The sequence below is a fragment of the Pteropus medius genome, unplaced genomic scaffold, assembly GCF_902729225.1.
Source record: "Pteropus medius unplaced genomic scaffold, Ma_sr-lr_union100, whole genome shotgun sequence".
NCBI lineage: Eukaryota > Metazoa > Chordata > Mammalia > Chiroptera > Pteropodidae > Pteropus > Pteropus medius.
The window spans coordinates 12,296,317-12,319,386 of record NW_024340849.1 but is presented as its reverse complement, the minus strand read 5'-3'; the positions used below and the strand labels follow the sequence as shown (position 1 = coordinate 12,319,386).

The 23,070-nt window shown below is 46.9% G+C and overlaps 1 long non-coding RNA gene across 1 annotated transcript; it reads left to right on the top strand.

Annotated features, from left to right (window-relative positions):
* Nucleotides 1–4,439: 4,439 nt before the first annotated feature.
* Nucleotides 4,440–8,171, top strand: LOC120584762 (uncharacterized). The gene is made up of 2 exons (XR_005648126.1): nt 4,440–4,607; nt 7,451–8,171. It is a non-coding gene; the product is annotated as an uncharacterized LOC120584762 (long non-coding RNA).
* Nucleotides 8,172–23,070: the final 14,899 nt, after the last annotated feature.

Here is a 23,070-nt window from a genome sequence, read left to right as displayed (position 1 = left end):
TTCTGACCTTTAGCGATTAGGAAATTTAGGCTCAAGTCCTCTGCTCTTAACCACCACTCATGGGACAGTTCTCTGAACAAAGACCCCTGACTGCTATCTGTCTTCTCCTTTCTAGTCCTGCTACCTTTGTGTCGCTCCTCCTCCTCGGGCCCGCCTCCTCTCTCCCCTCCCCACTTACATTCCAAGTAGACTATCAAAGAGGTACCCAACCTTCCTCCATCGTCCCCTGTGCTCACAGGGGTGCTCAGCCCTGTGTAATTCCCACGATCCCCTGTGCCTCCCTAAGTCCACTGGTTCCCCATGGCCGGCTGGATTAAGCCCATTGCTTCAGCCCGGCCGCTGAGGAACGCTTGGACCTGTGCGTGTGAACCACAGGGCGTGGCCTAAATCCAGAACCAGGCTTTAGGCATCCCTCTCATGGAGGGCTGGCTGGGGTTCAGTCTGAGTCTCCTGCTCTGACTCCCGAGTGCCACCTCTACTATTCACTGAAGGGATTGTGTGCATATTATCTCAGACACAGAGTTAGTACGCGATTCTAAAATCCCGTCTCTTCAACTGAACCGTGAGCTCCTGGAGGCCTTGCACCTTGTCCGATGTAAATGGTCCGTCTCGCTCTCGTGCTCAACGGTCCACTGCCAGGCCCAGGATGGGTGCTCGGCATAAACACTCCTGAACCGGATTTGCGTTTTAACCACACTAACCCCCCAGCCTGAGGTGTGACCTTTGGAGATGACAGGGAGAGCAGGGAAGGAGACGGCATGCTGCTCCCTCAGGAGCCCAGGGGTGGCATTAAGACCACTGATGAAAGAACTCGTTTGGTATCTGGCTCAGTGGATTTGGGTGTCTGTGGCTCTGGAATAGAAGACAAAGTCCATGCTGATTCCATTCTCTGCCCGTCTCTGAAACAAAAGGGAAAGAGAAGGCAGTGCAGCCAGGACGGAAAGGAAACAAATGAACTCTATGCATGGGGCGGGGACGGGGTGGAGATGTGCGTTCCTTAGAGAACTCTCCATCTCAGTGGGGTCTATGAGACACGCACTCAGGGCTGGGCAGAAAAACCCCACTGCAAAGAGGAACACATGTCAGCATCCGTCCTTCAACATCTCAGCCTAACGCTGGACCCAGAGAGCGACAGAGGAGACGTTATGACAGTCTCTTCTTCTTCGTGTCCTCACGGTTCAATTTTTAACCTCCCTCTGCTCTCTATTCATGCCTCACCTCAGTGGGGCCCTGACTGTCACACTATTCCTCCAAACTCACTACCCCCTTCTCTTCTTTCCTTTAATTATTTTGTTTACTGCTTGACTCCTGGATGTAAACTTGATGAAGGAAGGCATTTTAGTCTGGTTTTGTTGGTTGGTTGGTTGGTTGGCTGGTTGGTGGGTGGGTTGGTTGTTGTCATTGTATACCCGCTATACAGAACAGTGCTGTGGGCATTGTGGTCTTCACAAATATTTCTGATTGAATGGTCGAGGACTCGCTGGAGATTCTTGTTTGATGTTTAAGGATGTTTACAAATGCAGTATTTGTTCATCTTCAGAAAGGGCCAGGAAGCCAGGCAGAGGTGTAAAGGGTCTGCATTCTGGGCCATCTCTCATTAGCAGTCCAGAGATTAGCAGGCCTGTCTCTTGAAAAACTATGATGGAAACATAACATTTGACGGAGTGCTAGAGAGCATCTAGATTAATTTTGTCATTTAAAAAAATGAAGAAAGAAGAACCAAATGCAAGGCATTAATCTTGACTGGATCATAGTTAAAAAAGAAAAATGAATGAAAGAAAAACAACTCTAAAAGAGATTTTGGAGATAATTGAGAAATTTGAAAATGAGCTAAATATCATGGGTGGTGAACACACAATGCAGTATATATATACACCTCACCGTTGAAAAAAATGAGCTAAATATTAGATGCTATTAGGGAATTACTGTTAACTTAGCTCTGACAATAATACTCAGGTTAAGTAGAATGCTCTTATTCTTCAGGGATATGTGCTGGAGTATTTGGGGCAAAGTACCATAATGTCTGTGACTTATTTCACCTGCCACCGGGGAGAGGGTACCGCTTACTCTTGTGATGACCTCACCTTTGCCCCTGGCAGTCAGGTCCCTGCCCCTGCTGGTGTTCTGAGTCTATTGCCACAGATAAGAGCAGGACTTTTAGTGGGAGAAGGTGACCCATGTGTGACTACAGTGATGAAACCAGGACTCGCTGTCAACACTCTGTTTTTACTTGGGTCCTGGATGGGGACATTGGTTAGAAAGTGATTTTGATCCTCTGGATAGCAAATCTGATGCTGTGGCAGTTCAGCACGCTTCCAGTCCCCCTGGGCTCAGCCCTGTCCCTCACATGCTGAATTCAACAACTTTAGTCTCTTTTCCTTTACTAGCCCAGTGTATAACCAACTACTCGATACAGCTCATGACCTTTGTAATTTCTCTATGTCCCTCTTTATTTTTCTCTATTCATGAATAAAAACAAATTCGCCTGTTTCACCTAAGGTTTCAGAGCAAATGATAAACACTCTCAGCTTTGCTGCACAGAGAGGAAGGAAACTGAGGACACAGAAACACATCAAGTGTCACATCCAAGGGCAAAAATCCTAATGTCAAAGAATCCGAATGAGACCCAGGATTCCCAGTTCCCAAAGCGCTGCCTCGGTCCTGGCAAACGTTAGATTTGAGGATTGAGCCGTTCCATGGTGAACTGCATCCCTGCAGGATCTCAATCTATCTTATCTTAAAAGAATGCATTCTTTTTGCTTCAAAAAAATAAAAAATCATTTTTAAAGACAGCAGTAAGGGCTGTGGGAGGTGCTGGAGGACGTTTCTTACAAATAGGACAAGATCGATGCGTTCTCTGAAAGTCAGGGTCCTTGCAAGTACCACGGCTAGGAATTTAGAGTGAGTCATCTGAAAGCTGAACATTTGTCTTCATCATGGTTTTCCAAAAGAAGGGGAAATCTAGGCAAAATTGCATCAACTGTCATAGTAGGAGAGAGGCTGATGAAAGGGACCCGGATGTCCATGGGGAGGCCTGGGAGTGGGAAGGACTTGTCCTGCCCATTGAAAGAATATCTTCATGGTGGACGTGGCAATCTGTTCTGCTTTAAAGGAGAAAAACCAACAGTAATTCCGAAAAGAAGGATCATTGCTATGTCCAGGAAAAGCAACTTAAGAATTGCGAAGGATGTTATTCCACACAATGTCAGTAATGTGACTTTTTTTAAAAAAATCGCGTTAAAAAAAAAAAAATCACGTTGACGCCATAGCCCTTAAAGAAAACCGGCGCGCGTGGGACCTGGGCGGTTTCCTGCGCGGCCCGCGGAATGTTTCCCCATTTCACCATGAGCGTTTGGGCTTTGACAATGTGCGTGTGGCGGCCTTTGGGAGGTCGCAGCTCATCGCCCACCCCTCGTAGGCAGCATCTGCCCTTTTCTGGGGGCGAGTTTGCAGGATGACCTCAGGTGGTCTCAGGCAACCAGGGAAGGGGTCTCCCTCCCTCAGGCACTCGGAGACTAATGGCTGCACCAACTGTTGGGGCCATTTCTTGAAATCAGCTAGCAGTTCTTAGGAAAGAAAAAGAAAAAGCCACACTATATTTTGCTTTTCACCTAAAAAGAAATATAACTAAGAGCAAATGTAGGGCAAGATGACAACACCTGGTAGCTAGGGCCATCTGCTTTTTTGTCTGTCCTGGACCAGGGTAATAGACCTCATGTAGATTGCATTCATTACGAGAGACAGGGCAACAGATAGCTGCCTTTCAAAGCTCAAGAAAGCAAAATGACAAAGTGGCCTGAGAAGGAAACAGTCATCAGAGACCTTAAAAACCGTAGCCTCTAATAAGCTACCTCCAAAGGTTGTTTATGTCACTGCTTTGGTATGCGTCCCTCATTCCTACATTTGCCTTGCTCACCACTGCATTACTAGAGCTTAGCAGATAAGGAGTTTAATAAATAATGGTTGGCATGAGCAAATAGATTGTAACTACGTCAGCAATGATTCGTTCAAAGGGAGAATGAGATTAGCTTCCAGATATTGGTCAAGACCTTTAAGTAGGATGAGCCAAGGATGTTTTAACTTATTAGGTTCCTATGACCAGGTGACTTTTTGGGGGGTCTAGAAATCTGAGGAGGCGGTAATATGATAAACTGCAGTCTTCCTGTCAGGAAAGAGGTTTCTGAGGGGAATTATGCGTTCTCCAGGTGCATCTACCTGCTCCAGCCGTCAGCCTCCCTGTCAGCCTGCGCTGCACCCCCACACAGCAGGGAGAGTGGGGGGGGCGGGGATGCTGGACTTTCCGGTCTTGCTTAGTTTAGTGTGCAGTTTAGTGTGCTCGACCAAAGGTGATGATGACTTACTGGGCTAAGGTCGTGCCCTCCCTTCCTCCGAATCGATAATTTAATGTGACTTATCAGAAAGAGAAAGAACTGTTTACTTTAAAACCCTGGATCCCATAAAGGGAGAGGGGAAAAGCTCCAAACCCACAGAAGCTCAGGGCTTGTGCCCACGGCCGCCCCAAGCAGCCAGCAGAATGAGGAGAGAAGGAAGGTCATCCTGTGGCCAGAGAAGCCCCGAGCTCAGAGAAGACTCCTCCTGCCTGGAAGGTAAGTGCCTGTCACCCCCATGCACCCGCCAACTCCCCATATGAATTAGGCTCTTCCTTTAAATGGTCACTAACTTCCAACAGTGAGACTGAGCTGTGTGACCTTGGTGTTTCAAAAGACCCCACACAACACCTGAGCAAGGTAAAGTGGTAGACACAGAATATTTGAATTCGTCGTGATTATTCTGCTTCTTCAGAAAGCCTGAGAAAACTAGAGACTTTTCTAGACATTCGTCTCACCCCTGTGAAGGAAAAAGATAAGGTTAGGGAGGAGTCGAGGACCCAGAGGCGGAATGGACCTTTATTTCTGCCCTTGGAGTGGCAGTACCTGAAGCCATTTCCTGTTTTGTGATGGTCTGGTTTAGCAATGGCACCAAGGCCTTCAAGGTTCCTCCAGAAGACTAACTAGAACTAGGAAGTTCATTTGACCAGGAATCCCTCCCTTTCCCAAGCCTCGGGGCAAGCACACCCGCAAAGCTCACTCTGTTTTAGTCTGTTTCTAAGATGTCGGCATCAGAGTTGTCCATCTGTCCACCTAGTGTTGTTCCGTTGACAGCAATGGAAGGAACCGGACACCTGTGCAGAGATGAAGCTGGTTCTTAGGAATCCCCAAGCCTCAGTGATTCTCTTACAAAGAGTCTGTTGAGGCCCCAGCTTGGCTAAGAATTTGCCCAGTGTCCCCCCTTCACCCCCGGATGGTGATAAACATGGATAATAGGTGGATGCATCAGGAGCATCGAGATTTTCCCTTCTAGATGGATTTCTATGAGAAAAGAAATGCTTCGGCATTGAGAAGAATATTCTATTTTTAAATTTCCATGTACTTTCAAAGTGACAAGACTCAGGCATATTATGCTGACTTTCTTTGTCTTCATCTAGACTCTAACAACCTAAAAGAATTACATTGATGCATTTAACACATCTGTTGGAAATGACAGAAAATCTGGATTTGGAATTAAGAAAAAGCATCTCCATTTATCTTTTGCTTTTTAAGAAATCTTTGTTTGTTTGTTCGGTGCTAATGAATTAGCTCTGCAGCAAGGTCATACTTCCCGCTCCCCAGAGCATTCCCTTCTCACTTCTCAGGGGTTGGCTCTCAAATGTACTCAGCCCCTGGGAATCAGAATATGAAGCAAAGACTTACGAAAGAATAGGAGTTTTGTGATATTCCTGGTGCTTACAAATCTAGGACATCTTGCAAAGAGCTGTGATGCACACACCATACTTACAGGCTGAAGAATTCGCTAGAGGGTTAGGCTTTGTAAAGGCTTCCTGCCTGTTAATGAAGAGAAACCATTGACATAAAATAAAGGGCACACCCAGTGTTGCCTGTTCTTTACACCCACGGGTTCGATGGGAAACTGCATTCTGAATTGAGCACAGCAACTAGAAATGTGTAGAGGTTCAGTCCAGGTCGGGAAGGTGAGGGAAGAGATGGAGGCACCGCACAGAGATTTCATTTTAATAGACAGTCATTTAGGAATGCCTAGCGCTCGGCCCCTCTCGGGAAATCTCAGGAAGCAAAGAGAGATGGTGGGGATCACAGTGGCCGAGATCAGAGGAGAGAAGCTAGACAGGATCCTTCCGGGCCTTTTCCGAGCTGCAGAAAACTGTGCTGGCATGTGGACATGTCACCCTGATTAATATCCAACATCTCTGCCTTAAGCATTGATTTTTTTTCACAGGAAATAGTAGGTGTAATTATTTCCCAGCCACGTTATAAACCTTCTGTTTTTTATTAACTGGTATATTTAAGTTCAGTTGTTAAATTTGAAAACACTAGAACAAAAGCTTTTTTTTTATACCTCCAGAATGAGAAATGACTATGTGAATTAAAAATATGTATGTATTCGAGTAGATCCTGACATTAACAGTGTCTAATTTTTTTTTTGTTAGTGACATATTATTGGATGGCATGTGAAAAAAAATGAAATCATTCTGCTTGCTCATTTAAACTTTTTTGCAGGTTAACAGGCTTTAACTGTGCCTGCAGAAACAATCAAAGAAGTAATAAAAGATGATGGCCATTATAGTTATGTGTAAAAATTGTGCACAAGGCTGAGAACGTAATAGGCACGCAATAAATATGTGTATCGATTGACGCAATAATGCCATTAAATTGTTGTACTGCATCATAAAGTATTTCACTAATAGTTCACTAGGAAATTAGCCTGAGGCCCATCTCTCAGCCATTAGTCCTAACTTTTCAAGCGCCTTGACGAGTAGTGTAGAAATAGGGGAAGCTCTAACCGCCCAATTCAAAAGAGCCTCTTGCACGAAGGAATTTTTATTATGAATACACACACACGTCCAAAAACTACTTAAAACTTTTTAAATTCTAATTTCTTTTCTCAGTACAAAACACTACATGAACTGTAGAAATTAATAAATGTGGAGAGGCAAAAGGAGAGAAAGAAGGAACCCCAACTTCAGCACGCAGAGAGAGTCCCGGTTAATATCGGATGTTTTTGCCCTGGCATTTGTGCATTTTTCACAGCAAGGAGTGCATACTATGTATATTGCTTTGTAAACTACTTCGTGCGATAACATCTTGAATCTCTCAGTCAACAACCATTTTTCTACAACATCAACTTAAATGATGGGGGTGTATCAGGAATGTGGGACTCTTTTCTATAGTTGGACATTTGCAGTTTTCACTGTTACAAATAACGCCTTCATGGACAACCTTATAGGTAACTCTATAAATGTGTAGAATTTCTTGGGCCAAAGAAATAGAGGTTTATTTAGGGGAGGAGTTGGTAAGATTTACCTGTAGTGCATTAACTTCCTCCTCTCTTTTCTTCTTCCCTGTTTATTCTTCCTGCCTTTTTCTGTCTTTTGCAGATTATTGAAAGCTCGAAGCAGGCAGAGCTCACGTGGAGAAGTGGTGTGGGGTTCAGATGCTGCTAACAGGCCCTAAGAAGTGAAATGGGCCCAAGCCCTTGCTCCATGAGAAGCTCTCCAAGCATGTCTTGCCAGGACCTTTAACTAGCAAATCGTTCACCTCTCATCGATTGTTCCTAAATGAACTAAGAGATTTCTGGAGCCTCTTGTCATGGTCAGCAATATCCCTTGAGTGCCCAGGAAGTGGGGTGTTTCTGTTCTAGGTCCATCAGGAAAGAACAAAGCAGATGAGCCTGGCTAACTTGGTAGAATAGAAGGGAAGAACCAGAGTGAAACACCCGAGTATGTTCACTGCAGCTGCAGCTGCACCCAGAGTGCTGAGGGCTGGCGGCCAACTGGAACTCTAGAGTTTGTATCTGGCGTGAGTTTGCCTGTAAAAGTGCCCAGGTAAAGAGTTCCACCTGGGAGCAGGTCTAACGGTGGGCCAGGTGGCACTTCCCCGCTGCCTTGCAACGGACCCACCCTGTAAAGGCAAGCCAGGGGCACAGACAGGAACCAAAGGAAGTTGGTCTTTTAATAGGAAGATGAAGCAAATCAACACAGTGAAAAAAGAAAGGAAGAAAAAAAAGGCTGGGGTGGTATACTTAAAGCAAATACAATGTTATATGTCAGTGATGTCTCTATAAAACCAGAAAGCAAAAAAAAAAAAAAAAAAACAGAATTCAACGCTCCAATCCTGTGAAGGCTGAGTGACTCTCACAGTGCACTGATAACTGCAGTCTATGTCGACGAGCGTGATTTCGTGGTCTGCACGTGAATTCGGGCATTTTTACTGAAAAACGCAGAAGGGTTTATTTTCAGTTGTTAAAAACGGGCCACTTTTAGGGCCAATGCAAGGCTCTGGTCAAATGTTAACAACTCAGTTATCCTCAACTGGCCCCAACCCTCTCCTTTTCCAGCATTTGGGAGAAGATGAAGGATTATGTAAAATGCTTTATTTTCTCTCATTCTCGATTGTGGGCGGGAGTTCATATATCCGTTAGAAACCATTTTTAACCAGAAACTCAGTAAACCAGAGGGATTATTCACAGGAGGCTCCCTTTGCCTAGAAAATGAGTATGAGTCATGACAAATTGACTAGTTCCTCTCTCCATTTCCTTTGCTTTCCTTACACCATCCCTCGTCTCCCCCACACTGCGATGGTGGAAAATGACCGTGGCGAATAAGATTTAAAATCTGGATGCATCTGTATCCACTAGGTGTTACTGAGAGCAGATTCCAGCCCACCCGAATGCAAAATAATTTTAATTTTCTTAGACTGCAGAATTTACCACATTTATCGACGGTGAATTGGGATATATATATAGTGAGGTGAGAGTTGGGGAGGCTCCGTTTATCCAGTCACATTATTGTGGCTTATAACGGGGTCTTCCATTAAGTACTTGTTTCCTAAAATTGATTCCCTCTAGGGAATCTTTCTGTCTCAGGCCTTTTAGAAAATCGAGGCAAACAGGTTTCTCATCCATCTCCATAGGGAATCTTCCCGTTGGCAGGAGGCCTGTGCGGGGTGATAACAGAACAGGTGGCAGTGGATCCCGTCATTAGCTTGACTATTCCGGAACACAGAAGCTTGACCTCTGTGAGTCTTTATCTCTTTCCGTTGTTCAAGATGCTCCCCACCTTCGATTCCTCTCTTCTCTGCTCAGGTCATATGGAGCTGGTGTCTCCATCATCGGTGGCCACGGTGGAATGTGGAGGTGAAGTTCGCACCTTCACAGCTACAGAGATTCCTTAGCAGAGCTGTGGAGTGTGACAATGGTGTTTGTGTCCAAACTATCAAACGCCATTATCACACTAAATAGCTACTGTTAGGCAATCCTTCCGCTCGACAAATGCCTTGGCATCTGTTTGGTCTTGGCAAGAAGGTTCCTCTTACAGCAGCGCTCCTAGTCATGTGTAATTATGGAATAAATTCTGGTCCTTTTGTGCTCATAACCAGTATGTCATCTGAACTTTGCCTCTCACACGCCATCGTTAAATACTTTAGCCGGTGATGAGTTTTCTTGTTTTCCTGAGTCAGTAAAAATATCACAGTGCCCAGAGCATCCAGCACAAGGTTAGGCACATGGAAACTGTTCAACCCATGCTTATTGAATGGAAATGAATAGTAAAGAAAGTGTTAGACACAGAAAACTAAAACTAGGTTAAATCTAGGTTATGCAAACCACAGGCTTATGGATGCGAAATCGAGGTAACGGGGTCCTCCATTCTCCATCATAAGAAAAACAAACGCAAACTTCCTCAGAGATTCATATATGGCTTAAACGATCGTTCAGAAATTCTAGAACATGTTTGATTTCTACTCATTTTAATCCATTACCAGGCTGATTACTGAATTTGTATGCTAGGTTCTTCCTTGCCTCTCAATGAATTACCATCGGGAAATGATACGTGAGCTATGTGTGAGTTTCCATAGCAAATCTGACCACTTTAAACCCGAGCAGCTTCTGGGACAGTTGGACTGGCTGGGTGGTCTGGTTTGAAACACACTCTTCCTCTGTGAGGTGTTTCAAGTAAGAAGTAGGTTCTGTTTGTGCAGAGCTAAAGCTTCTCTCCCATGACTTGCTAAATGAACCAGTATATGTTTAATCAAATTGAAAAGTTGGAGCAACCGCCAGAAACAAGTTTATTCAATCATCAGCCATTCATTTATCAAATAAATATGTACTGAGTGGCTGCCATGTGTCTGGCACAGCCCTAGGCACAGGCGATACCTTTAAATTCTATGTGTCCGGACTCGCTTCCAGAAATGGTGCTCACCGGCTCACCTTCTGTTTGGAACCATTCTGATTGTTCAGTTATGTTTATTAGGGAAACAAATGAGCAAAACTTTGTTAAATCATTCCCAGTCCCTTCTGGAAAGCACCAGCGGGTACAACCTGCACGTCTCCCATACACCACCAAGGCTCCAAGGTCATGAGACACCCCCGTCCCAAGAAAAGGAAGTGCATTCCTGCCTGCCCTGCGTCTCCTTCCACCTCCCCTTTCTTGCCTCCTGACATCATCCGATGTCAAGAGGAGAACCAGACCCGCCTTGAAATGATTAATGCCCTGACATTGCTCCGTTGCGTTTGACTGGAGAGGCCGCTCGCTGAGCGAGCATGGGCAGGGCCTCCGCTGTCATCCAGGCCTCTCCTTCCTGTGCACACTATTCTCAATCCACGCAGCACAGGCCAAAGATGACAGGTGTGGGGCTCCTTCCCCAGGTGGAGCACTGAGACTGGGAGTGCTCCCGGCATCGTCCGGTCCTGCAACCGCAGCTCAGCCTGGGTCTCCTGGATCTGAAGTCCTCCTTTACGGGTCGCCTCCCTTGGTCTGGTTGTTCCGCCAAACTTCCTGCTCCACGGCCGAAGCCATGCAAAAGCTGGGTTAGTCATATCACTGTTCGATCACTATCCTTGGCCCCCTGACTGCTTTGTCATGGGATTCTGAGGGAAGCCCGTAGGATGAGAGGGAGGTGAGTCATATGACAACCTGTCCGTGTGAGTATTCATAATGCAGAGAAAGCCAAGTGCTGTGAAGCTCTGTAGTCATGAAGCGAAAGGGAAGAGAAGGGAAGGAACATCTAACTGGTAGCTTTGGGGTTAGGAGGGGGCAACCATACTATCCAGACATGGACCGGCCGACTTAGTGACCCGGCAAACTGACGCGGCAATGACTGAGCCAGAGCCTTCAGGCTCAGTGACAATGCAAAGCCGCCTCACATGCTGCTCCTCCTCGCTCCCACTCACCCTGAGATTTTGCTCAGATGGAATTGAATGGGAGCAAAAGGAAGGGCATTGTAGGTCTTTTCTACTAGATTGGCTCACATAATGGCTTATGATGATTCCTGCCTGGGCTAGTTCTACATCCAAGACTGGGGACCTGTTCTCTGTGTAGCTCTCCAAGGAAGACAAAGCTGCCGCTGCCCATTTTAAAGCCAAAGTAATACAATCCTGCTGCTCCGAATCTCTGATTACACCATCCTTCCCCAGACTGGCTTTCATCTCTCCCGCACTCTGCAGGATGATTACTGCCCGTCCTAGCCAATCCTCACTAATAAAGCATGCCTGGGGACACTTGCTGGCTCTGAAGGTAGTTTACAAGATGAAAGAGTCCACTTGGAAGTGCAGATGAAATCACACTTGAGCTGGGAGGCCACAGAGAACCAGGAGGCCACACCGAGGGCTTTTCCTCCCCAGGAGACAGTCTTACTTTGCTTTGTGAATCACATGTGCAGCCCCACAGATTCTTTCATCGTAGGACAATGTGTATCTCAAACGTGACAATTGCCACTTAGGGCCTGTCCCATGTTCTAGCCAGCCCCAGAGGATCCGATGACAATAGAATTTAGAACTGGAAACCAGTTTGCTCTTTGTTCTGATGAGCAGATTGAAGCCCAGAGTGGCTAAGAAATGTACCACGGTCATCCAGCTAGTCTGTGGCCGAGCTGGACCCCAAAGCCAGGTTTCTAGGCTTTGCCACTTCATTCCTGGGTGGCCCCGTGGGGTCATAAACAGGAGCCAAGCAGTGCTTGCTGAAGGGATGGCTGGATGCCGTGTAAAGTCCCTTTCCCTTTGATTCCCTTTGAGAGTTGTCCCCTTCAGATTTCAAAGGACACCCCTTGTTTGGTGTTCTAGAACGGGGTGGCCAAGTCCGTGTTTATGCTCCCTCTTCCTCACATTGTCTGCCATTCACTGGACAGACTGTGTGCCTTGTATTGTACTGGGCTCTAGGGACACATAGGAGAAGCCTGGGTCCCTTTCCTGAGCTGCTTTCAATCTAGAAGTTAGACAGTCACCTAACCAAAGCCACTGAGGCCTCAAGGAACTTGATGCCATCACAGAGCCATAGACAGGGTGCCCAAAGACTTGATTATGCCTTCATTGCTTTCCAGATGAAAAAACACTGAGTCTTTGACATTATAATCTGTTTTGTTAGTATTGGGAAAATAATTGCTCATGTTTATTTTGATGATTCTATTGCCAACAGGTGATAAAGGACATTTTGTTGGTTTTGGTGGCGGTGCTGTAACATAAAGATCTTGTTGCTTTTACTTTGCCAGTTGGCAGCGTCGTGAGCAGCACAGGATCTTTTGAAGGGTCTTTTTAAGTGTTAGGGGATGGATTAGAACACTTTTCAGTTGTGCGTGAGGAATTTTTACATCTCACAGGAGCTAGGTAAGGTGTAAGCCGCTTGCCTTTCACGGTGTAGGCTGAGTTCATGCTCACAACACCGGGTCCTCCACTGAGGCCTCTTCCCCATCATGGGGAACCTGCTCCAGCCGAATGCCTCAATGCCCCTCAGTCTCCCCTCTCGTGGGACAGGCTCAAGGAATCTACTGGGAACAAACCTACTCCAGGAGCCCCCAGGGCCTGTGGGGAGGTGGAGGGATGGGGGCATCCATTTTCATCTCTTCGATTTCCAAGTTCCCTTCCAAGCTTTCAAAGGAAAAGGAAAGATTTCAAACAAACATATACACAGGGTCACAAAACTGTAGGTGGCTTCTGAACATTTCATAAGGCCCAGTCACAAGATAGCCTAATTTAGAAAACTGAGTCACTATATATGCTCTGAAAAAAAGATCATATGACACAAATTTATTGTGTATTTAGAATATTAGAACACTGTGCATAGGATGCAAAGATGAATAAGACAGTTACTCATTCATTCATTCAACCAACGTTAGACCCTATGTTCCTACTGTGTGTCAGGCGCTATGCTAGTCACTGAGAATTCAAAAATAAGATGCTCTTTCCATAATATAGTGCTGACAGTCTAGAGAGGACACAGACAGGCAAGTGAGTGAGAGCTGTGGTTAGTCACAGATTCATTAAAGCAGGTATGGGATGCCACGTAGTAAAAGGAAGAAAACACCTTCTGTGGTATGTGAGAAAGACATGATTAAGAATAAGGGACAAGCACTCCATGGAAGAAGCACTCGGGCGCTTTAGGCAGCCACCCAATTAAAGAGAAATTCATGACCTTGGCAAATGACGCGGAGAAGTTTTCACCTTGACAGAGCTTGAGTTAGTTTCGAGTTTTCTAGCCAGCAATTCCCGCCAGAGAGCAACTGAACCGTAAGCCTAGAATTCATTTGGTGGGATTTTCCCCTCTCGAAAATGTAGCCAAACATCCACAGAAAAAGATCACCTTTTAAATTAAAAAAAGCATTATACTATTTGGCAAGTGACCGGGACAAGTGTGTGTGTCTATGCGTGTTTGGAGTGCACACGTAGATGAAGAATTTTAATTTCTCAAAGGAGCTGGGTAAAATGCCTTTGAAGTCGCATTCAACTGGGACTTTTTTTCTGAACCAGAGAACAGCCAGAGCCGTGATCTTCAAATGAGGCTGAAATGAGCATCCTTGTTATCCCAGCCCTCGCTCTCTACTGTGATACTGCCCCCTAGTGGTAATCGATGCCCCCGCACATCATGCCCTCAGTGGTTCCAAAAGACTTCAAATTCGCTGCCTCAGTGTTCCAAACGGATTGCACTGAGAGCTTCCTGCTAGCAGAATCCAGCTTTAATTTTGATAAAGTACATTTTCAAAGGCTTGAAGGGGGAATGGAGAGGAGTGGAAGAGATTGTTCAATCGAGTGCCCGTTGACCACCCATTAAGTACACCAGACAAGAACTAATCTTGTTCTACCTAGAGAACAAGTCCTTTCCTTTTCGCTTTTCTGGCACATTTAGCCCAGTCAAGAGCTAATTAAAGTTCTTTCATTTTTAAGGCTGCCTGTCTTCTACACAGCACATCCTGTCCTGATTTTTCCGCTTGGCTTTCAATGGCAGCTGGAGTTAAAGAAGTAAGAGATTACCTCCTACTCTTTGGATGTGCCAGCCACTGTATTTACAGCCCCTCTCACTGAACACTGACTGCCTATGCCTGAGATTTCGCCTGGTCTCTCCTATGTGTCTGCATGAGCTCAGGCTATTTCAGATCAGATCCTTAGCTCAGTAATTAAAGTGGATAAGACATGGAAACAGCTGCTGTCTGTGTCCCAGAGAAATTGGCTACAAATCACCGCCCCAGAATGTAGGTGGTATGTGAGGAAACTTGGATTGCAAGAAGCAATGTGTTCTTAGATGATCTCAGGTAATTCATTCTCACAGCAATATTTCTTAAGCATCTTCTATGTGAAAAACACTGAACTGAGGAAACTTTTTGGAAGGGGCCACATGGCAGTAAAGGTACAGGAATCGCAGGGGAGATCCCAGTCATAAGGCGCAGCCTTGTGGAAAGTGGCAGATAGGCAAGATTCATGAGTGCTTCGGAGACCAGGGTGTCTGGTCACTCCCAAGGCCGTAGAAATAAATCGAGCCTCTACCATACGGTGATTCATTCGCTCCCTTTTTCTGTTCTTGCAGCTGTCGTTTCTGTCTCCATCCTTAACTATGGATCTGTTCACCTAAAACTACGGCTTTCTCAGGTCTTCTGCTAATTCTGTGGTCTCGTGGCCCCTGCTACTTAATGACCTCTGCTCGCCTTCCTCTTTTGGGTGTTTTTTTAGTTTCTTCATGAGCTACCAAGCGACTTACTCCCTCCTGTATCTCCAGTTTGGATCCCTAAGCCAGAGAACTGATTATGTGAACTAATCGGTTCACGTTAAAAAAAATAAATAAATCAAAAAAACACTATTTCATTACATGTGAAATACAGATGAAATTTAGATCTCAGTGTCCACAAATAAAGTTTTATTAGAATTTACCAATGGTCTCCATTTGCCTAGACTATCCTAGTTCAGCATTGAAAGTCTTATATCCTGGAAAACTCCTCTCGGTCCCAGGCAAATTGGGATGGTTGGTCACCTGGAACACAGCCAGACTCATTACACATTATCTATGGCGGTTTTCGGACTCCAATGGCAGAGTTAAGTAGTTATGACAGAGGCCATATGGCCTGCAAAGCCTAAAATATTGGCTATCTGGCTATTTATAGAAAAAAGTTTGTTAATCCCTGATCAAGACCCAGGAATTTATCTGATAAGGCAAGGGACTGTGAGCGATTGTTACGCTCATGAGAGTGATGGCCAAGCCTATTTATTTTCTCCATTGGAAGCTGATTCATTTAAAAAATCTAAATTAGATCATGTCACTCTCCTGCTCAAGCTCTTTCAATGGCTTCCCATCCCACTGGGCATAAAACCCAAGGATCCCACACATTCCTCCTGCTGCTCCTCTCCTTGCTCACTCCAGGCCCACACTCGTCACCGTGCAGTTCTTTAAACATGCCAAGTGCATCCTGCCTCAGGACCTTTGCACTTACTCTTTCATCCATCCAGACCCTTTCTCCCAGGTATACACGTCCCTCGCTCCTCCGCCTCATTCTCGTTTCTATTTAAAGGTGGCCTTTAATTGAAGCCTCCTTCTTCACCGTAGTGTTCTTCGCCTCCTTACATCACTTATTCATTTTCTGTGTCCACATTAAAAAGACAGGCACACGAGGACAAGGACCTTGCTGTATCCCCAGCTCACAGAACGGTGCCGATTACACGATGGGTTTGAGAGAAATATGTGTGGAATTCATAAATGGTTAGTAAAGTCAAGAATTTTTTGCGGGTCTCTGGGCTATGTCCCCACTCATTAGATCATAGTACTGCTAATCAACAGTTCATTTTAGCCAATATCCGCCCTGTTACAATTACGTAGTTGGCTGTCTCTGTCGCCCACTGGCCTCTTTTCTTGCCAAACACCTTGTCTTTAATCATCCTACATCTGCTCTGTGGATACCTGTGCCAGATGCCAGCTTGAAAGACTGCCACTTCTCTTGTCCAAAGGATGGATGCATCATTACTCCTGAATGAGGGTGACTCTTCAACTCTCTGAAACCGACAATGATATTTCACGCTTAGATGCATTTTTCTAGGGGCAGGGTCCGGAGCTGTCATGCAGTCCTCAGGATGTCATTCAAACCTCAACCTTCAGAAGGCCGAGGGGCTCTGATTTGAAGCAACAACAGTCCTTTTGCCTAGACATATGCCAAGCGCTCTAGTTAGAGTTACAGGCCGTCCTGTGGGGCTTCCTCTCCTCTGTGATCAATGCTGTGTCCTTAGTACTCAGCTGGTTTCCCTGTATGCTCTCTCGGCCCCTCTGGAAGGTTCTTTCCTTCTGCCACATTCTGAGGCCTTGTAAACCAACCGCCAGGCTCCTCAGTGGCGATTGGGCCCCCAGTGGCTGCCTCACAGTGGCTGCCTTCTCCCAGGCTGTGAAAAGTGTTGGGAGCTCAGCCCCCCGCAAGCCACCTTGGGAATCAGAGAAACCCTTCCGGGAGCAGCCGCCTGCCAGGTTCTGGCAGAATGGCTTAAAATGGGCTTCATGAGCCGGAGGCCTGATTTACACGTTCTGTCAAGTGTCTGTGTTGAGGGATTTGTTTCCTGCCAAGGTTCCTGCTTGCTTCCCAGAGGAATCGAGCCGAGGCCACCCGGCCACTGGAGTAGAGACCCAGGGTCCCTGAGGTGTCCTTTCCCTCCAAGGGGACAGAGAGCACAGTCCTTCCTAAGAGTAGCTTGAGGGGGAGCACTGCTCTCTGCCAGTCCCTCAGCTTTGATAGGATTCTCCTTTCCGGGAGAAGGATCATTCCCAGATGCTCCTTCTGCAAAGACAGAGGCCGTCTCTCTCTTTCTGAGCAAGGAGGGAGGTGCCAGCTCTGTGCCATTCTGGCTGTGCCCGAGGGCACCGGCAGGCCTGCACTTAGACTGACTGTCTGTCATCATCATCCTCATCATCACCATCACTGTCATCATCATCATCATCATCATCATCATCATTATCATCACCATCACCATCATCTTAAGACTCTTTGGCCCTGGAGAAACCTCAGGCCCAGCCCGCGGAGTGTTGTGAGTTACAGGCTAACTAACACTAACACACCAGCACTGCTGAGCAAAGGGCTGCGTGTCTTCTATGCGCTCAGCGAGGCCTCGGAGGGGAAGGCGCCCTCAGTGTCTATTGGCCGCAGCACTCAGCCTGCTGAACTTGGGCTGGAGAATTCTTCGTTATTAGTAACTGCCCTGCGCACTTGGGGTGTCCAGCAGCATCCCTGGTCTCTACTCACTAGAAGCCAGTAGCATCCTCTCAGTTGTGACAACCAAAAAAGTTTCCAGACAATGACAAGTATCCTCTGGAGCGACATCACCTACAGTGGAGAACAACTGTTCTAGGGAACTATTTCTTGACCGGGGACTTCACAGCGAGAGGTAGAAATGACAGGGGCTTAGAGGGGCTGGCCAGACAAATCTTGCTGAGTCAAATAACACCAAATGTCCCACAGAGCAAAGTTCTTGAGGAAGACAGAGGCAAGGGGCAGGGAGTGAGAAGGGACAGGGCCCAAGCTTGTGGAGGGAGGGGGCTCCCGGGAGGGGAACACAGATGACAGGCTTGGGCTTGGGAGGGAAGTCTTCAGGTCACAGGGGACACACCAGGACCTTGGCCTGCACTGGTTTCAGAGGGGACCCACCCCAGGTCATCATCTCCTCGAGTAGAGGCCCGACCAGCTTGAAGCCACTCTCTCTCTTTTTTTGTTCAGGAAAATACTGAATGCCCACCATGTGCTGGGGCCCCCGCGGAGAGAGAGAGAGAAAACATATTTCTGTCTTTAGAAGAATAGAGATTCAACGAGGCAATTGCACCCAAGTTCGAGGAGAAAGAAGTTCCAGGGGCTCTGAGGGCATAGGCTTACGTTTTCAAAGGAAGACTGACTTCCTGAAGGAGGTGACATCTGAGTGGAAACTCCGAAGACACTGGAGGTTTCTTAGACGAAAGAGGAGAGAAGAGGCATCAGGTTCTAGGGTGCTACTGCCTAAAAGTCCTTAAAAGGGGACAAGACTTCGCTCTGCTTTTAATAGAGAGTGAATAGCAGAGCAAACTGCAGGGCCCTTAGGGCCCTGGGGTGGAGATGGGGGTGGGGTTGGGGGGAGCAGAAAAGGGCACGGGAGGAAGGCAAAAGAAAACACACCCTAGCTACAGCTGTGGTCCCCAACCTGCCATATCAACACCACCTTAGAGCTTGATAGAAGTGCAAACCCTCTGACCTACCCCAGGCCCGTTAAAGCAGAAGCTTCTAGGCGGGGGGGGCCCGGTGTCTTAACAAGCCTCTAATGAACCACTGGGCTACGGGCCTGGTCGCTGTGCTGCTCATCGGTGTTTAATGAGAAAGCAGCAGCGGAGATCAACCAGCCAGTGACTCTTGCGTTGGCAGAGCACAGCAGAGCTCTCTCAACCTCGCTGCACAAAGCACCACCCTGAGAGCTTTAAAAATCCCAAGGCCCACGCTGTGCCTCAGTCCAATTACATAAGAATCTCTGAGGAGGACCCAGGCATCGACAGTGTCTAAAGCACAGTAGGTGACTCCGGCATGAGCTGAAATTGAGCACTACTGCAGTAAAAGAAGGTATTCACAAGACGCTCTGTTTTGAACGACTTTGGGAGCTTTATTTTTAAACAGGAACAACTTACATAAAAGTATACATCAAGTTCCAAGTAATTCAGACAAAACAAAACTTTATTTTTCTCTCCTTTATAAAAAATCAGGAGATAAAGAGCCTGGGACTGGCGCAGCAGCTCCACGCTGTCTTCAGAAATTTGGGTTTTTCTGGATGTCCACTCTATCCTGTCCTCATGGTGACAATACGATTACTAGAACTCCAGCTATCAAGTTTGTGTTCCAGGAAGGAAAAACTTAAAGGATGAAGGGCAAAAAAGGTAGTTGTCCTCTAGCTCGATCCCCTTTAAAGAAGACTCCTGGAAGCCCCACCTGGAGATTCTGCTTCGATTTCATTGGTCAGAACTGGCACAGGGCTACCCTCGGCTGCAAGGGAGTCTGGGAAATGCAGTGTTTTAACTAAGCCCTTTACCGCTATAAAGAATATTGGGCTCTGTTTCTAAAGAAGAAGGGGGACATGGATATTGGGTAGAGAGAATGGAAAGAGGGTGGTTTTTTCTCTCTTCCCCATATGAACTGTTCTGGCAGCAGAGAAGCAGAGATACGACACCGCCTGGGGGAGAAATGGGTCGTCGTAGTAGGAGTGGAAAAATGAATACAAAACAAAGTACAGTTTTTAATCCTTTTTCCCCAAACAGGCTTTTCAGAATCAAAGGTGAAGCAGGGTATAGTTTTCTCTTCCCACCCAGGGAGGAGGGAATAGGAGAGCAGCATGGAGCATGGGGGACGGGTAGGACCTTGAAGCGTGTTGATGCGGGGGGATGCTGGAAGGACCAGGCTGGGGAGGAGGGATGCTGAGGAGGGCGCCACCTGGAGGCTGAGCCAACAAAGTTGAGTTCGTTATAATTTTAGCAGTCACATTAGCTGTTTACTGGTCACTGCGGAGTGACAATTCCATGACAGCTGCCTGCTCAGGTCCCTAGAATGTCTAGGAGGGGATGTGCAGACATCTGTCCATGCCTGACACTGGCTGAGCCCCTGTGCCAGTGCCGCATATGGAAATACCCCTCCCTTTCTATGGCCTGTGACAGTAACAGCCTCCTCAGATATGGGAGTTGGACCCCGGAGCTGCAGTTCAGTTATGAACAACAAAGCCCAGGCCCCCAACAATAGTGGAAAGCCCTCTACCCACAGTGACCCCGACATGGGCCAAGTATGAGGAGTGTCTGGTAGCGGGGGCCAGCACCCGGCTCTATACAAAAGAAAGGAAGTGACAACTCACAACTTTGAGAGAAAGCAGAGTGACTTTTGATTTGCCCCCTCTCATGCTATGCATTTAGGACCGTTCATTGTGTGTATATCTGTAGATACTGTAAATCTATACATGTGTTTATACAGACTGTAGCAATTCTCTCGGGCCATTGTACAATAAAGATAAAGGGTTAAAAATAGAACAGACTAACATTCTTTGGTGAAGCATCTCATGAGAAGCCTGGAAAATTCAATGTTGAGTAACGAGGCAACACACCCCGTGAGGTCTCCCTGTCTCAAAGAAACAAACACGGCTAAGGCACTGAGGCCTGGCACCAGGGGTCAGCTCGAGGGCAGTGAAATGGGGAGGCCAGCCAAGGTGATCTGGGGAATCTTTTTTTCCTTGCTTTGATATTCATCCTGGAGGCTGGTGTCTGAAGCGAGGCTTGGAGGCGGTGTTTATGGACTGAGCCCCTAGCCTGTGGGATCTGACGCTGCCTCCAGGGGGATGGTATCAGAATTGAGTTACACTGTAGGACATCCAGTTGGTGTCACGGATATGCTTGGTGGTAATGGGAGAAGCACATTAGAAACTTGAAGATGAGCAAGGGCTCTGCATGGACCAGTCCCCTGTAGGGTTGCATTGAATCCTGCCACCCGAAGTAATTAAAAGTCAGTCCAAAAGTCCCACTGCCAGGCTCCACCCCAGACGGATTCAGTAAGAAGCCCTGGGGTGGGACCTAACACCAGTATTCTCCAAAGCTCCCTGACAATCTCCCCCAAGGTTATTAGGTATGAATGGGTTAAGGAGGTTCCCAGAGAAGGTGACTTTGGGTAGAGATCAGAAAGATAAGGCAAGAGCTGAGAGAAGTTTCTGAAAACATACCCAACGAAAGATAAAAACTGGGGGGATTCTTCCAGTAATTCAGGAAAAAAAAAATGCCTTATTTGCCTTTTTAAATTGATTCTTCTTTAAGAAACGCTGGCCTAAGAATCAAAGATAATGCCCAGGATCCCTAGACATGGAACCTCAAAATTCAAACCAACTAGGAAAATTTTTCTAAGGAAAGAGCATTCTACTTACCGCAGGATGGTAACAGCACGGCTTGATGGGGAAAAGACTTTGCCTGACCTCACGGGCTGTCAGGACCCCGCCTGCTGCATGAAGTGGCTGTGCGGGGATCGGGAACTCTAGGGAATAAAATGGTGACAGCACGAGGCAGGCAAACAGGGCGGTCGGGTCCCTCTCCTTACGTTCTCTGCGGTGGAGTGGTTCTTCTTCCTTATCCCAAGCCTGTCACTGGGATGGGGACAGGGGAAGGTGATTCGTGGGCTCAGGACCACATCTAATTTAAACCCGCAGGCCGGTGCGGTGAGGGGTTCGTTTGCTTTCTTGGTTTCCTGCAACGCGAATGTGGAAACAATAGGAAAGACTGTATCGACCTGCAAGACCATGTCGCGAGGCACCGTTGGCAAGATGTGTAACCACAGACACAGATGCTGACATTTAGGAGACCTCCTGGGGGGCCGCAGCAGCACCGAGTGAACCAATTAGCAAGTGCAAGCTTTTCCGCGGCCTGCCCCTGCCCTGCCGCTGCCGCTTCTGAGAAATAAGCTGGGCCACCTGCACACGGCGGCTCCCACTGTGGAAATGCATCTACCTACCTGACAGGCTGCCGAGTTTCCCCACCTCAGCCACTCCTACCGTTCCCGCTGTCCTTCGGGGCCAACGTGACCTGTGTGCAGGGTCACGTGCCCTGCAGAGCCCAGGGGAAGCTGCCCAGAGAGGGACATTTCCAGATGCTGAAATGGACAACCCAGTATGGTTTCTGCCTCGCTCTGGTTTCTTCTCCCCTTCTCTGGATCACCCCAGTTTCCCATGACTGGCCTCTGGGCCTTTCCCAGACTCGGGGTCTTTCCGGTTTGCCGGTGCCCTCTCCTGCTTGTTGGCCCACAGGTGTGTGTCATGCGCTAAGGTGCCCTGCTTTCTGCTCCTCCATCCTGCCTCCCTCCTGGGCAAGTGCTACATGCCCCAGGTCCCGGCTGCTCAGGCTTTGTCCCCTGTGAAACCTCCAGCATCTTATGAAGCCACAAAAACAAGCCCAGATCCCTGACCAACTAGCAAAGAGCCTGCCTCCGTCACACCCCAGCCGGCTCCTCCTTTTCCCTTATTCAGTGAAATGCCTCCTTGTGCTTCTAGGTGAAGGTGCTTGTGTTTGCCCCCAAGGATGGCCTTCTTCACCCTGCTTCTGAACCTCGACTCTTGAGATCGTCCCTGTGGAGACTTCCTTCCTGTCTTCTCGCTGCTGATCCATCGCCTTTTATGTCCTGCTCAAAATTCACCTCTTTCAGAAAGCTAGTAGATGAAAGAGGAGGTGGAAGCTGGAAGGGCGATTGATCAAAGCTACGCTTATCTAAAAACAGCACGGAGATAAGGCAGGCGGCTCTGCAGTAATTTCTGGGCTGTTTTCATGCAGCGAGGGGCTCTTTGATGCTTACAAGGGAGAGTTTTCAAGAGCTGTGCACCGAGATTATCAAAACTTTGATTACCTAGCCCCCTTAAGAGACTTGGGGGACTGGGCTGGGCTTAATGGAGGGGCTGTATAGTATGGGACCCACAAAACAGTGTGAAATGACTTTCGAAAACTGCATCCTGAAAAAATGTTATGTAAATTCATCGTATGACATGATTTCTACTCATTTTCCTCTTAGTATTAACAATAGGAGAAAGCATAGTTCATTTACAGTTGCAGGTCATGTTTAGGTGGCATTTTATTGTACTATCTTTACCCAGTGAATAGTGAAATGATTTATGAAAATCATTCCTCTGTTTTGAATGAGATATAGAGATTTATAAATAAATAACTTCTCCAAGCTAAAATATATATGATATATTACATATATAATATGTAAGCTTAGTAGTTAGCATCATAATATAATATAAGCT